Raw genomic sequence first — 5,782 nt, 5'->3', positions numbered from 1 at the left:
CTTATTGTGTGTTTTCTTGTGAACAGAGCTTGAACGTGTTTAAATGTTACGGTGACTTACTAAGAGATGTTCAGTCTCTTCTTTTAAATAGTTCACTGAACTCTGAGAGCACGAATGTACTTTCTCAATTTATGTTTCTGCTTGTGGGATGTGCTTCAATATCTTCTGGGTTCTCCTATCTTCTTTTGAAAATACATTATATTCTTACATCTGTAGATAAAGTATTTTTGGACAATCCAGCTTTTTATGTCGACCCTATCTCTTGGTTTATTCCCTTTTGACAGTTACAGAGGTGGAATTACAAATAATCTTGTTTGCATTGGTTTGGCTTTGGCCAGAAATAGTGTGCAAGAAGGCATGGGAAAATAAAAGCTGGATATGGGCTCTGCTTTCTGTGAAGAATTCTTAATGCAGAAAATATTGTTCTGATTTTTAACCTTAAACTAGATGCAGCTGTGCTGAAGTTCAGAGCCTTCCCTCCACGGATCTGGAATTTCAAAGGTAAATTAGTCCTGCTGTAGAATTTGCCTTGCAGTAATTCCATTTAGCAGTTTGCATGTTTGACGCTATGACCGAGCCTTGGCATGCTGTCATAGAAGGGCTGATATTGCCCTCTGAATATGTAGCTTAATACAAAAATCTGTCAGCTTTGGAGAAACAAAACTTCTTGGTTTGGGTCCCCTGGTGGCGGTGGTCCCAAGGAAAGGAAAATATTTTCACTGGTGCTTTGCAGAGTGCTTCATGTGTGTGTTGGTTCACTGCCAATATGTCTGTAGGTTGTGTTCTTCCATGACCCATAAGAAAGGCCTCACTGAGTAAGAGCGAGAAATGTATGTTGCATGGCCTGGTTTGTTGTGAAATACAAGAGTGAGAGACAGACCTACCTAAGCAAGGGAGAATCACTGCTGTAAGAAGGGATGCTCAAACAGATGAGGGGTGAACTCAGTTCACTAGACCTGCATTTCCCAGTTGGGCTGAGTGCTGTCAGGGATGAGAGGTGGGTGTTAAACTGTAGCCAGATGAAGAGGTCCGATGTGCAGGTTCTCACCTAAAGGCCATCCTGTCTTAGAAGGGAGGTGATTGCCACTTTCTTTGTTTATTATAGCCTGTGCCATTTTTGCTTCAAGTTGTTAAGAGCATATATTTAATCTGGCTTCTTCCCAGCCCACGTCTGCTTCTGTAAGGAATTATCTGGGAATGGGCTGAAATGTGGAAAACATTAATATAATATATAATTATATTAATAATTAATTCACAGAGCAAGTCTAAACTGAGAAATACTTGTCATTAGCCTTCATTTTCAAAACAAAGGACTTTTTTTTTTTTTTTTTTTCTCCCTTATTTCATTCCATGTATTAAGTCCATAGTAAAATAGGACCTTGTTCTCAGCTGTGCCATTAAAATGAACTTTGGGAGAAGGGTGGTGTGTTGTATTCACGTGGTGAGGTGCTGCTTCTGGCATGCTGGTCAGGTACTTTGCTAAAGCTGGTACAGGGCAAAGTCTGAGATGAAACAAATAGCTGTTCATGGCTAGGGATGAGGGCCCCAAGTTCTTCAGCTAAAGCATCTGATTTGTAAAGAGCTTCCATTTCTAGGCAGTTGTGTAATCAAGTTAAAAGCATGCAATATTTGTGTTCCATTAAGTCTCTTAATGCATAATGTGCTTTCCCTGTTAAAAATAAAAGGTTTCTTTCTCCATGGACTGCGATTCCCACAGGATGTGGAGGAACCTAGCATAGCCAGATTACTTGTGCTTTAGCTCCCTTCCTGTGAAGGAAATAGCCTCAGTCCCTTTTCTTGTGTTCAGAATGCCTTGGTATCTGTCCTGTGCCAAGCCTTCCTGCGCTGGTCTTTCACAGCCAGCTCCCTGGGCTAGAGCCATGCATTAATTCAGATAGGTTCATTTCTCTTCCTTTTTTGACTGTGGCAGCTGCTGATGCGAGGTCTTGATTTCTGGCATGATTTATTTAACTTTTTCCTTCTCTGGTATTTGTGGAGCAGCTGCAGCTTCAATGGACCTTCATGCAAGGGAATGAGTGCTGCAGGAATGCAACAAGGAGCCAGCAGATATGTGGTACATTAAAAAGAAAGACAATTAACCCTCTTTTCCAAGCATTCAGGAATATAGATTGGTTTTGGCTGGGCCGTGCAGCAGCATTCAGAACATAACATGGGTTGTATACTGGGATGTGGCTGAGGGATAGCAGTTGCTGCAGAATACAGAATGTAATTATTCAATTACACGTAACCATTACCTGTTTGTTTTCTCTTGCCACCATTTCTTCTCTCCATTAATGGGATCAAACGTCTTTAACCTAGCAAGAAAATTTGTGTTCTACTTAAGCACAAGTGGGTAGGAGTCAAATAAGCTCCTAGAAATTGTAGTGCTTGCTTGCTTCTCTCTTTGGGACAATTTTTCTTTCACTTAGGCTCTTAATGCAGCAGGTTTTGGATATTTCAGGAAGTACATTTGTGTTAGCTGATTATTTCCCTATACATGGCAACTTCTGGCTTTCTAAAATTTAAGACACTGATGTTGGGATTTGCCTGTAATGTAGATTATGCTTATATCTTCTCTTCTGTTAATCATAGCAATGGAACTACTAATTCCTGATTAAATGAGTTCTAGATAAGCATCCTGTTTAGGAAATTGTCTGAGAAACCGATTTGAGTAATGTTGTGTTGAAGTTACTGTGTAGCTTCTGTCTGAAACATGGCAAGGAAAAACCCTAGTTTGAAATGGGAATCCTATTCACTTTGCTTACTTATTTTGTTGGAGAGGGAAGGAAGTGATGGTGTTAATTTAATAACAGATTCTTAAGTTCTGAGGATAGATCTTAAACCAGAATATTTTAGGAGGGCTGCTCTGAAAGGAACGCCTCCTGTTTTATGTAGTTGGCCCACATTCAGAGGTGGACTGGTGGCACGGCATTTGAGAACTGAACCTTCCCACCAATATCCCATGGCACTTTCTTGATATGCAACAAATGGCAGCAAAGGGCCAGTCTGACATGGTGTTTGTGCATGAAACAGAAGTGTGGAACTGAATTCCTTCACGCAAAAAACAACTTGTGCTGACATTCATCAATGCCTGCTGAACATTTATAGAGATCGGATAGTGAATGTGAGCACAGTGAGGTGGTGGGTGGTGGTATCAGCAGTGGTGACAGTGATGTGAAAGACAAGTCATGTTCCAGATGGCCATGCAGATTTTAACAAGCACAGCATGCAGGATCTTGTTGATCACTGGTAAAAATGCATAGCTAATGGTGGTGACGGTGTTGGAAAACAGGTTTTGTAGCAGAGAATTTGCCCTATCAGATTGTTTTGTTACTGTGCTCTCTCTATCTGTTGTAGTTTCCATGGAAATAAATAGGAGGCATTACTTTTGGAGCAACCTATGTAGCTGTACTTTTGTCTTTTCTGATGGTTCTGTAGAGGTTAATCATCTGTCTGTTTTTGAAGAAAGAGATCCTTGTGCCTCTAACTCTTCCTTTTGGTGTATTCCTAATATGAAGCAAGCAGAAATCACCGCAGGATTTCAGGTTAGGACTATACTGTTGATCTTATTTCAATGTATTTCACAATAGTGCACTCTCTAGCCCTGCTTTTATCAGCTATAGCTTTTATCTGGCAATAATGAAAACCTATCCTAACTCCTAAAGGACAAGTTTCTCTCCATGAATACTGACGAGGTGATGGTACCACGTGTCCTTTGTGACATGGGCACCGAGTTTACAGTTAGATGGCTTTTCTAACATAGGCTGTAATACACCTTTTCTTTTCCATCCATCTGTGTCATTACCTCTGACATCTGTATCTTTGATGACAATGTTATTGCAAAAATAAATAAATACACAGCTCTCCCTTTTTATCTCCTGAAGCTTTCTAGCAAAGACAGTTCATCTGCCTTTTGTTTTCTACATGTTCTGAAACTTCTTAAGAAACTGAGCGAGGATATTCAGGGATGTAGGGTCAGCATGTGTTTGTTTCTGGTATGCGTATGAGGTCAGGCTTTATATTGCAAGCAGATAGTTGCTTCTTGCTTGTAGCATGCTGCCATTGCAACAGCTTTGGCCTGAGACTTACCAGCCATAAGCTGCTCACAGCTGACCGGTATTTGAGAGGGGCTAGTCTTTAAACTGCTTTAGGAGCAGTTGCTTCCCAAGCAAAGCTGCTCATAAGCCACTTTGCAAACACTTGGGCTACTTCTATTGTTGTCCTCTTCAGGAGCTGTTGTTTCCCACCTCCCCAGCCTGTACCCCCGTGTTCCTATTAAAGACCATGAAAATCAGTGTTTCCAGCAGTGCTGACCTCTTCCATTTGAGCTGTGTGTAAGCTTTGTGCTGAGGCCTGCCAGCTGCAAGGTTAGCTCCTGAGTCAAAGCAGGCATAGTAAAACCCTGACAACAATTTCCCAGAGCTCCCAGTGTCACCAGCAGCTCAGAAACTTGTCCACGCCTGTCCTTGCAGCTTTGTGAGGAGTCTGTTTGTGTCTTTTCCAAGTACAGGCCAAGTTTCACTGCTGAGTTCTAAAGGAAGGGCAAGTGGAGAGGCTGATACTGCACTCACTGGGGAGATACTGCTCTTATCTGCCCTATTAGCAGGGAGCGGGCCAAGAAAAACACCAAACACACCTCTGGCTGTAGTTATGCCAGTAATGTGAGTGCACAATACCCACAAATGTCAGTGCTGTTAGTCTGGAAAGTGAGAGAGCTTTCAGAGCAATGCCAAGTTGGGCTTTGATCAGGCAGGTGGTGGGAGCGTTGAATGCTGTAAAACTGAAGTTTTTCATTGTGTTGTTTAGGTAGCTTAGGCTCTATAAGATAGCTCTGTGCACCTGTCTTGAACATAGGAGGCACAAGATCTTTGGAACAGGATGTTCATGTTGTTCCCCTGCCGGTTTTCTACGGCTTCCATGTGGAGGGTGGAGATTCTCAAGCCTTCAATGTATGCATGTGGCTCCCTGGGCTGTGTACTGGTCCTCATGGGCATGGCCAGTGTGCCTTCCTTTCTACCAGCACTTCTCTTTATCAGTGAGGCCCAGGGCACTGCAGGGAATGCTACTGGACTGGTTGCTCTGGTGTGTTGCAGCAGGTGCAGTGGGAACCTCTCCCTGCATGGGCTTAGAGGGGTGAGGACCCACTGATTTCTGCTGGCAATCTGGTGGAAGTGAGTAGGTGAAGGCAGGAGGGACAGAGCTGTTACCATAACTGCATTCTGCCTTCACTACAGACCTCCCATTACAAGGTTATGTCTCATCCCTCTCCTGGCTGCTTTCAGGGCCTCTAGTTCTGCCTGTAAATAAATGATACAGTGCTTAATAAAGAACATGCAAGAACTGCTTTCAATCTGTATTTTCACATTCCCTTTGTGCCAGGTACAGCTCAGCTGATATAGTCTATCTGGCTGCAGTGTCCCAAAACACTGTCTCTGAATTACATTGCTCGTGTTGCTTTTTTTCTCTGGGTCTGCAGGCCAGGCTTTGAGTTCCCTGATACTTTACAGATGGTGGGGCAAGGCCTGCCTTGCTGGTGGAGAACAGCAGGTGGCAGCAAGGAATTTAGTCCCTTTGTTCCAAGTTCAGTGCCAAGGGTTATGTACCCACATCTCCCCAGCACTTCACCTGTAGGCAGGGGTCTGCAGCCAGAGCCTCATTACTAGATTGAGACAGTGACAGTTGAAGTCATGTAGCCTTTATGCTGCTTTTGCTTTGTGCTTGTAGGCTGCTTGAGGTAATGGGATGTTTTTCTGCAGCACCTGTTCTATATCAGCATATATCT

Source organism: Coturnix japonica, chromosome 3 (assembly GCF_054131305.1).
Source record: "Coturnix japonica strain WE chromosome 3, WE-NBRP24, whole genome shotgun sequence".
In the NCBI taxonomy this organism is placed as follows: Eukaryota; Metazoa; Chordata; class Aves; order Galliformes; family Phasianidae; genus Coturnix; species Coturnix japonica.
Note: the sequence above shows the minus strand (reverse complement) of the source record.